The 11,239-nt window shown below is 40.2% G+C and overlaps 1 pseudogene; it reads right to left on the bottom strand.

Moving 5' to 3' along the window:
- Positions 1–252: 252 nt before the first annotated feature.
- On the bottom strand, positions 253–1,689 carry LOC119515666 (annotated as a pseudogene).
- Positions 1,690–11,239: the final 9,550 nt, after the last annotated feature.

Here is an 11,239-nt window from a genome sequence, read left to right on the forward strand (position 1 = left end):
TCCTGGTACCCTTTATAGTTCAAAATTAAAGAGTTGGGGATGGAGAGGTGGAGGGATGGCAAGATAGCTTCTAGAAAAGTTTGCTCAGCAAAGCTACCCTGGGCTTAGGGTCCTGGTTCCTGTCTAGTCCCTAGGAATATTTCTATTTAATTTATTTTTATATAAATACACAGAAATAGCAAATATAAACTCTTGGGGGTTGGGGGAGAAGGGTAGGGGAACTCGGCAGAAAGCCAGAGCTGGAGAGTCTGCTCAGGAAAATTTGACCCCCTCCTTGACCCCTTTGGATTCAGGCTTCTCCTCCTTGGTTTTCTCTTCTTCTGTGATTTCTTTCTCCTCTTCTGGGTCTTTCTCTTTTTCACACTCTGTTTTGACTCTCTTGGTTTTTTGAAGTTGGAAGAGTTCTTGCGGCCACCCTCTCCCTCATCAGAGTCAGAGAACTCTTCATCATGGGCAATTTGTTTGCCAGAGGAACAGATTGAGATGCGCTTGTCAGGGTCCTCTTCATCCTCATTGGCACTCTCCTCCGCGATGGCTTCCTCAGGGACTGCCTGCATTTGGACCCCAGGTGCATGGGGCAGCATTCTTAGGTTCTCGAACAGTTGCTGCTTGATCTTCTCCAAGTACTCATTAGTGTTCTGGTTGGTCATATTGGAAGCACTGATGTGAAGTTTGAAATCTGGTCCAAAATATTCAAAGTAGTCATTGTATGGAAGCTCATTTGGGATCTCTGTCCAGGGCCACAGCTGTTTCGTATGTCCAGCACCGGGCGACATTACGAATTGTGTAACCATCTCCTCCCAGCATCAGCATAGGCAGGTTGAAGTTCTTCACAAATTCCACACACTTGGCATGCCCTTTGATGGTCAGATTGAAGCAACCTAACCAATCCCCAGACAGAGAGTCAGAACCACACTGTAACACGACTGCACTAGGCTGGAACATCTTCATTACTTTGGACATGACCAGCTTGAAAATGGCCTCGTAGGACTCATCATCAATCCCATCTTGGAGCGGGTAGTTAACAGCATAATATTTGCCTTTGCCAGCACCAATGTCCTGTAGATCCCCTGTTCCTGGGAAGTACTCTCCGTATTTATGAAAGGACACATTCATGACCCGGTCTGTGGTATAGAAGGCCTCTTCCACGCCATCGCCATGGTGAATATCAATGTCAATATACAGCACCCTCTGATGATACTTCAGCAGTTCCAGGAAGGCCAAGACGATATCATTGACATAACAGAATCCAGATGCCTCAGACTTCTTTGCATGTTGCAGGCCCCCAGCCCAATTCACAGCCATGTCCATCTGCTGCTTATTAAGTTTCACAGCATTTGCCACAGAATCACCAGTAGCTAACTGACAGAACTCAAACAGGCCATCAAATACTGGACAGTCCTCACCAACACTGAATCTCTGCATCTGTTTGCTGTACTCAGTCATATTATCTGGGTGGATGGAGCACAAAAATTTAATGTAGTCATCACTGTGGTACTTGGTCATCTCCTCAGCATTGGCTTTATGAGGACAATAGATTTCCATCTTCCTGTAGAGACCATAGTTGAGCAGCAAATTGTGAGTCATGCAGATTCAATGGTACTTCATTGGGTGACCTTGTCCATAATAGTAACTTCCAACATCCCCGTCGTAGTAGTAACAGACTTTCCCCTTGGTGCCCTGAGTCTGTGCCACCTTGCTCGCCTCCTGTGCCTCCCGTCAGTCGGTCCATCAGCCCTCTCCTACATGTGGTTTTTTGACCATTTGTGTATTTTCTTCAGAGAAATGTCTACTCAAGTCTTTGCCATTTTTAAATTTGGTTGTTTGTCTTTTTACTGTTGAGTTGTAGGATTTCTTTATATATATTGGGTATTAAACCCTTACTGGTTATGTGGCTTCCAAATATTTCTTCCCGTTTTGTGGGAAGCCTTTTTACTTTCATGATAAAGTCCTGTGATACAGAAAAGTTTTCAAGTTTGATGAGGTCCCATTTATCTGTTTTTCCTTTTGTTGCACATGCTTTGGATGGAGAGTCTAAGAAACCATTGCCTAACACAAGGTCTTAAAGATGCTTCCCTATATTTTCTTCTGGGACTTTTATATTTCTGCCTTTTATATTTAGATCTTTAACCCATTTTGAATTGATTTTTGGTGTATGGTGTGAGGTACAGATTCTCCCTTTTTTCTACAAATGAATGTCCAGTTTTCCCATCACCATTTTCCCCCAATTAAGTAGACTTGGCCCCCTTGTCAAAAATCAGGGTTTATTTTTTAACTGTCTGTTTGATTTCATTTGTCTATATGTCTGTCTTTGCTCCAGTACCATGCTGTTTTGATTACTGTGACTTTGTAATTACTTTTAAGATTGGAAAGTGCGAGTCCTTCCACTCCGTTCTTTTTCAAGTTTAATTTGTCTATCCAGGGTCACTTACCCTTCCATATAAATCTGATGATTGGCTTTTCATTTAAGCAAACAGAGCTGTTATAATTTTGATTGGGATGGCATTGAACTGCAAATTGCTTTGGGTAGAGCTGACATCAGTATAGGTGGTTTGTATAATTCCAGGAATTTGTCCCTTTCATCAAGGTTATCTAATTTGTTGGTGTACAGTTGTTCATAGTATCCTCTTATAATGCTCTCTATTTCCATGGGTTTGAAGAAATGTCCCCACTTTCATTGCTGGACTTTGTTTGTGTCTTCTTTCTTTCTTTTTTTTTTTTTCTTTTTTTCTTTGTCAGTCTAGCTAGAGGTTTTTTTTTATTTTATTGATCTTTGCAAAGAATTAGTTTTTGCTTTTGTTGATTCTCTTTATTTTTTATTCTCTATTTCTTTTATCTCTGTATTAAACTTTTTATTTTCTTCTCTGCTTGCTTGGGGTTTAGTTTATTCATCTTTTCTTATATCATCCAGTTGTGAGTATAGTTCTCTGATTTGAGCTCTTTCTTCTTTTTAAATGTAAGCATTTAAAGCTAAACTTCTCCTTCTCAGTACTGCTTTTACTGCATTCCATAAGTTTTGGTATGTTGTATTTTCATTTTCATTTACCTCAAGATATTTCCTAATTTCCCTTGTGCTTTCTTCTTTGAACCCATTTGTTATTTAAGAGTATTATTTTAATTTCTGCATGTTTGTGAATTTTCCATTTCTCCCACTGTTATTGATTTCTAGCTTCATCCAATTGTGGTTGAAGAAGATACTTAGTATGATTTCAATATTTTTTAATTTACTAAGACTTATTTTGTGACCTAACATATGGTTTATCCTGGACAATGATCCATGTGCATGAGAGAAGAATGTGTATTCTGCTTCTGCTGACACATTGAAGTGTTTAGGTGTTCTATATAGTCTCTTAGGTCTGGTTGCTTTAAAGTATTTCTCAAGTCTTCTATTTCCTTATTGATCTTCTGTCTATATGTTCTACCCATTATTGAAAGTGGTGTATTGAAATCTGCTACTATTATTGTAGAATCATTGATTTCTTACTTCAAATTGGTTAATATGTGTCTCATACTTTGGGGTTCTTTGCCATTAGGTGCATATATATTTATAATTGTTATTTCTTCTTGTTGATTGATGCTTTATCAATATATAGTGGACTACTTCATCCCTCATCACAGTTGTTGACTTAAAGTCTGTTTTGTTTGCTATCAGTATAGCTACTCTGGTTGTTTTTTGGTTACTATTTGCATAGTATGTTTTCCCCATCCTTTCACTTTCAACCTACCGGTGTCTTTCTGTCAAAGGTGAGTCTGTTGTAAACAACAAATAGTTGAGTCATGCTTTTTAATTATTCTTCCAATCTCTGCTTTTGACTTGGGATTTTAATCAATTTACATTTTAAGGTAACATACCTTCTTCTGCAGTTGTGCTAATTTGTATTTTCAAGTCTTATACCTATTTACCCTTTATTTTTCTGTTAATGCCTACTTTCATATTTATTTGATTCTTTGTATTTTACCATATTAAATTCCTTTACATTTTTTATTAATACACTTTTATTTATATATTTAACTATGCAGTTCAAATTTAAAATCCTAAGTCTATAAAAATTATACTTTATTTTATACCAACTTAACTTCAGTAGCATTCACAAAGACTGTTCCTATACCATTCTGTCCCCCTACATTTTTGTTGTACTTGTTGCAAATTATATCTTTATACATTTTATGTCCAAAATCCTAGCTTGATCCTCACTTTTTATACCTTTGCATTTTAGAACCTGTAAGAAGTAAGAAATGGAGTTACATATCAAAAAATTCAATACAATAGCACTGGTATTTATAATAACTGATATCGTTACTTTTACAGGAGGTCTTTATTTCTTTACACCACTTTGATCCACTCTCTAGTGTCCTTCCTCTCAGTCTGAAGAACTCCCTTTAGCATTGTTTGTTGGGCAGGTCTAGTGGTGATGAGCTCCCTCAGTTTTTGTTTATCTGAAAATTTTTAAATCTCTTCCTCATTTTGGAAATGACTTGCCAGATACAAATGTTTTGGTTAGCAATTGTTTTCCTTCAGCACTTTAAATATTTTGTACCACTGCCTTCTTGCCTCCACAGTGGTTTCTGATAAGAAATTGGCAGTAAATCTAATTGGGATTCCCTTGTGCATAAATTGTTGTTTTTCTCTTGCAGCTTTCAGAACTCTCTCCTTGTCCTTGGCATTGGATAGTTTGATTACTATGTGTCTGGGCATGGTCTCTTTGAGTTAATGCTGTGGTTCTTTGGGCTTCTGAAATATGCCTATTCATATCTTTTGCTAAATTTGGGAACTTTTTGCCGTTATTTCTCTGAATATCCCTTCTGTCACTTTGTTTCTTTCTTCTCCTTTTGGAACACCCAAAATGCATATACTGGTACTCTTGTTTGTGTCCCATGGTCACTTAGGTTGGTTTGCTTTTTTTTTGGCTCCTTTTCTCTTTCTGCTCCTCAAATGGTCTTGTATTCTTGATGACTGATTCTTTCTTCTGACAGCTCCTTTCCACTGTTGAAACCCTCTAGGGAATTTTTCATTCAGTTATTATGACTTTCAATTCCATTTTTTCTATTTTGTTCCTATTGAGAATCTCAAAGAGATTCCCCTATTGTTCATTCATTGCTTTTCTTACATCCTTTAGGTCTTTCTCCATGTTTATCTTTATCTCATTGAGCATATTGTGGATCAATTTTGAAAAGTCTTTGCCTGATATTTCCAAAGTCTTGTCCCCTTCATTGATGGTTTCTGGATTTTTATCTGGTTCCTTTGGATTGGTCATCATTTCCTGTTTCTTTGTCTTGTAATCTTTTATTGTACACTTTACATTTTAGTATTTTAAGATGTTAAATCTGGAACTTAGTTGATGATCTGTCTGTTCTTTAAGTTTCTACCCAGTGATATGACTAAGATTTTCTTGTATGCCAAGAACTAACCAAAACAAACAACCAACCAAAGCAAAGAACACCTTTCACAGCCTTTGGCACTGCTTTGGCTTGTGGACTCCTTCAGACATAGCCCTCCTTTCAAGATCCGCCTATGTTGTGAAATGCAAGGTCCTCTTTGTCTTCCCTGAGCCTGAGTAATAGCCAGGGGGCCTGCTTCCTTTCTTGTGCTTTTTTGTGACCCTAGGAATTTCTCTATTTACAATTTACAGAAGTTCTAACTCCCCTTCTAATCCTTTTGAAATGTATTTTCACTTCCTCCTGGGAGCTCTATTGTGTGAATTAATGCAGGTAGTCTTTTACCCAGGCCACTTCAACTTAATTGTTCCTCACACTGCCTCAACTGTCTGTAAGCTGCTTCTCTGCCCTCAAGACAATATTTGTGAGGGCTAGCCAGACACAAGAGACAAATTCCCTGGCTCAACCCCTCATATTTTCTCCCAACAGATTGGCTCTGACATACAGGTGCTCTAGTATGTGCACAGGGGCCACTCTGCTCCCTCTGGAACAGGGCCAGGAATCCAGAATAGGAGCACAAGCAGTCTCCACCTCCATGAGGGAAGGGGCGGGGAAGAGGCCAACAAGGGTGCCAGGAACTTCTCCTATGACTTCTGAAGCTGCATTTTCTTGATTTGGCACTTACCCAATTACTGAAGCCCTTTATCTGATTTCCTTAGTTTTGAGGAAGGTCACTGGCTTTAAGATTCCTCTGCCATATTTTAGAACAATGACTGTCGGAAATAAAGCGGTACCTGTAAGGGAATAAACGCTCTCTCGGTTCTGGAGGAGAAAAGAATTTATTTACGATCTTGCAAGATGGGGCGTCCAGCCAAACACGTGGAAGGCTGGCGCGCCAGAGGAAGAGAATGGCGATCTTTAAATCTCCTACTCCTAATTCGCAAGTCCCTCCCCTGTTTCCCCATTGACTGGGTACTACAGAGGTTACAGCCTATCCGAGAACACTAACTAATTCATCTTTTGAGATTTTAATTTGTACAGCCAATCCCAGAGAGCCAACTAGCTCATTATTGAGATTTTGAACTGATTAGCCAATCCCCCCCAAATTTTTATTTTATTTTATATTTTTTTTTGCTGTGAGTTCCCGCCTCTGATACTACCTCATGTCTCTTTACATCAGGCAGATTCTCTCTTCTCTTTGTCTGGGGCTTGTTTAAACTGGTTTTGCCTCCATTTCCCTTATTCCATGCTGTCTCTATGTGAAAACGAAACTTATTCCTTTCTTACAATGACTATCCTCAGAGCTGGCCCCCAGTGATCTGAAATAGCTGATCAAAAGCAGTGATCACACCATATATTCTTGGAGTTCAGAGGATTAGGTCCTTATAGCCCACCTTTTCTCCAGGAAGCTGCACTGGGAGCCAAGATTGCAGTCCCCATTGCTGCCTGACATGCTAGGTGGTGGGGGCTGGTAGCTGCTGCAGGGAAAGTGAAATTCATTAGTATTTCACTGGTATTTTTGAAATTCACTGGTATTTTTTTCACTGGCTGCTATTTACGAGACTCTTCCTCCTGCTGTTCCCTGGATGCTGCATAATGTTTCACTAGATCCCTGAGTTTCAAAATAGCTAACTCAGCCAGTTCTTGCCAGTTCAGTAACTGTTTTGTTGGAGTGACTGATTCCTGTAGCTTCCTACTCCACCATCTTCTCACAGTCTTCTCTGCTCCCTCCCTTTGAATGGATTAAGTTCACTCAGGAGAAAAGAAACTCACCAGACTTCACGTGTCATGTCTACAGCTCCTGCTTTTAGAGTCTGCTCTGTAGAAAGGCGTGTGTTTGAAAGAGAGAGGAAAAAAGAGAGTGCATGTGCAGATCACGTGTATATACAAGTATACAAGTAGGTCTCCAATCCTCATTTTACCATGGGGGTTTTATGATAAATTATTTAAGCATATATTGAATGTCTATTATATGTTATGCATTGTAATTGGTACAGAAAGATATAAAAACTAGATATGTTTTCTTTCCTTAGAGAGTTTATCCTGTAGAGAAATTAAATATACAAACCCATGAAATAACAACAAGTAGTAGGATATGTTGCACGACTATTTTGAAATTGCAAGTTTTAGGGAGAGGTGGTAACGGATTGGACAAAGGGGAGAGAGATGAGGACTGGAGTCTGGAAGGTCTTTTAGAGGAGGTGAGGCTTCAGCAGAGCCCTCCAGGCATAATTTGCAGGAGAGAATGAGAACAAGAATGTAGAAGCCCTTCCAGAAGGGAGGAGGCCTGTGTGCCAGCTTCTTGCCCCGCTGAGCTCTAGCCACACTGGCTTTTTACATCGCTGGATGTGCCAAGCTCTTCCCCCTTACAGGAAATTTGCTCAAGTAGTTTCTCTACTGGAATACTCTTTCTCCTTGTTCTTCCTTTAGCTCACTCTGATTTGGCCTTCAGGACATAATTTAAAATTTTACCTTCTCTGGAACGCTTTCCCCAACTCCCTGCCTTCAAATTATGGTGGCGCCCCCCATTATACTCCCATATGATGAATCATACTTTTCCTTTTCACTTTCTCCATGTATTTTTCATTGTACATTTATTTGTGTATTTGTCTAATGTCTCTTTCCCATTTAAACAGGAAGTTCCAAGAAGGAAGAAAACTCTGTGTTCATGGCCATGTCCCTGATGCTTAGTATAGTGCCGAGCACATAGTGTATGGCCATCAGTACGTATCTGCTGAAAAAAACGAGAGAAAAAAAAGATGGAGGAGTTATTGGACCTTTGTGGACAAGGTAAGGCAGGCAAAGCTCAGAGAGGGAATTTGTGGCAGACAGTCTTCAAAATGGCCCCTAATGATTTCTGACTGCTGATATTCACACCCTTTTGCATTGTACTAGGGTTGGTCTGTGTGACCAAGAGAATATTCAGTGCTGGCATATCACTTCTAAGATTAGATTATGAAAGGGTGCAGCTTCCATCGTGGGTTTTCTTTCTCTGATCACTTGCCCTAGGGGAACCAGATACCACGCCTTGAGGACACTGAGGCTCTCTCTTGGAGAGGTTCACATGTCAAGGAACTGAGGCCTCTGGCCAACTGCCAGCAAGGAACTGAACCACATGAGAGAGCTTGGAAGCAGATCCTCTAGCCTTCAGAGGGCTGCAGCCTCAGGTTACAGCTTGACTCAACCTCATGAGAGGTCCTGAGCTAGAAGCACCCAACTGAGCTGTGCCCAAATTCCTGACCACAGAACCTGAAAAAAATGAGAAAATAAATGTTTGTTGTTTTAAGCTGGTAAATTCTGGGGTAATTTGTTACACGGCAAAAGATAACTAATCCTGGGTTTCATGTGAGAAATATTTACATTAGAATAATCCATTTTCTTCTGATCTATTTAAACGGTATTTGTTAGTGGCTCCCTTAATTGGATCATGGATCCACTCTTTTTTTGCCCCAGATACTCCCTGGTGGATGGCTCTCTATATTTCTGTGTTATTAATGATCTGATGCTTGTTGAATGGGCTCTGGCTGCAGCCTCTGAAACACCTCAGCTCAGATCTTCTATTAGATTGAAAAGTTCTAGGTGACCCCAAGGACAGGTTTCTGTAGAGTGAATTGAGGGGGAGATTCCTTCTCTAAATTGACATTTCCAAAAATTCTCAAAACGCCTCTTGAAGAGAGAGGGAAAATAGAAGATTTGTTAAACGTATGTGCCTTGAGGCCCAATGGGCATTACCGCATTGCAAACTTGGGGAAAATGCTGCTTTTCAGACCACAAAAGATTAAGAACTGTACTGGGCCTCTGAGGCAGGTTGGGAGTTGGGGGTTGGGGGGGGGCACAGGCTTAAAGTCACTCAGACTGCATTTGAGTTTTGTTCTGCCTTTTACTAGGTATACGTCATTTCACTTCTCCAAGCCTCAGTTTTCTCACTTATAAAAGAGAGCTATTGACACTGCCCATTTACTTTATAGAGGCGATGGAAGGATTAAACAAGGTGATGTGCTTGGTACAGTGCCCAGTGAATAGAAAGTGCCTATCAAAACAAACAAAATAGTGGTGACTATTTTGTTTGCCAATTATGGAATAAGACCAGGTCAGGAGCTAGGGTCAGTTTCTAGATCAGCCCTTAATTAGCTGTATGATTTTGGGCAAAACTTTTCAACTCTTGGTGCCTAAATTGCATCATTTAGAAAATGAGAAGATTGGGCAGTTCAGTATGATTTGCGCAATTCAGTGAGATCCTTTGGCCTCAGAATTACTCAGGTGCTTATTAAAAATTGCAGATTCTGGGGTCCATCTCCAGTTCCACTAAATCCAAATCTCATAGTGGACCTCAGGAATCTGCATTTCAGTCAATTCCTCCAGCGATTCCTGCTGCACACTGCCTGCGTTGCCGTTGTATGAATCTATAACATGGATTTAAGTACCGGGTTAGATTATCAAGAGGATAATCCAGGGCCTGAGGAATCCTGGGACAAGTGATGAGATTGTGTGTGGAATCTTGTTCCCAGTAGGTTTGTAAATGTAGTGTGACTTTTCCATCAGGTAGGTACGATTTAGGAAGTTCTGCAGCTCACACCAGAAAATCCATATCTGTGAAATGAATGTACTTCTTTCTTATGCCCACAGGAGGTCAGTGAAACATCAGGCCTATATTTTTTTAAATTTCAGAACAAAAGAATTTTTGAACAGTGATGGTCTGGAAGTGAAATGCTTGCACATTACAAAAGATAAGCTGTATTTACTAACACACTTCCCAGGTGAGTGTTTGAGTTTGCATGTGACCAAAAATCCAGCAGTGCCCTGGTCTTTATGGAGGAAGGTACATTAGCTTTCAGGTTCATAAACTTTAAATCCATCAGTAGGTTTTTTAAAATAACTGCCCTTGGAGCTCTGGGAGTCATTTTAAGGCAAAGAAAATTCTCTGCTTTGAATTTCCCCGGGCTCCTCTTGAGAAGAATTCAAAATGTCTGGTATGTGTTCTTTCACATGTCTACCCATTGGACCTGGGACAGGAGGATTACTAGCCGAGCTTAGAGGTGGGCCAATGGAGGCTCAGAGAAGCTGGGCCACCTAACTGAAGATACACAGTAGTAGAAGGGAGCTCAGACTCTGGTCCACCACTTCTTCATGGAGGGTCTTCTATGTAGGATAGGATTAATGCCAGGGGCTGTTCAAGGCAAGCGATCGTTTAGCCAGCTTAGACCATCCTGTTGTCTTCTATCAGGCTTTTATCTGGAGCTTAGTAGCTGGTCTTTTCCCTAGTTCAGCTTTTTTCTAAGATTTTTTAGGACCAAAATAATCAGGTGAGAGTAGAAAAAGTAGGAGCATCAGGGAAGAGTCCCTTCTTTCATGAGCACAGGAGTCTGAATTCCCTCCTTTTTTTTTTTTTTTATTAAATTCAGTTTTATTAATATATATTCACATACCATACAGTCATCCATGGAGCACAATCAGCTGTTCACAGCACCGTCACATAGCTGTGCATCCATCACCCAATCCACCTCCAAACAATTTTGTCACACCAGAAAGAACAAGAACAGGAATAAAAAATAAAAGTAAAAAAGAACACCCAAATCATTCCCTCGCTCCCACCCTATTCTTCACTCAGTTCTTGTCCCCATTTTTCCACTCATCCATCCACACACTGGACAAAGGGAATGCAATCCACAAGGTCTTCATAACTACACTGTCACCCCTTGTAAGCTACATTGTTATACAATCGTCTTCAAGAGTCAAGGCCACTGGGTTGGAGTTTGACGGTTTCAGGTATTTACTTCCAGCTACTCCAATACACCAAAATCCAATACACCAAAATTATATAGTGCACAAGAATGTCCACCAGAGCAACCCCTCGACTCCATTT

Source organism: Choloepus didactylus, chromosome 2 (genome assembly GCF_015220235.1).
Source record: "Choloepus didactylus isolate mChoDid1 chromosome 2, mChoDid1.pri, whole genome shotgun sequence".
NCBI classification, from domain to species: domain Eukaryota; kingdom Metazoa; phylum Chordata; class Mammalia; order Pilosa; family Megalonychidae; genus Choloepus; species Choloepus didactylus.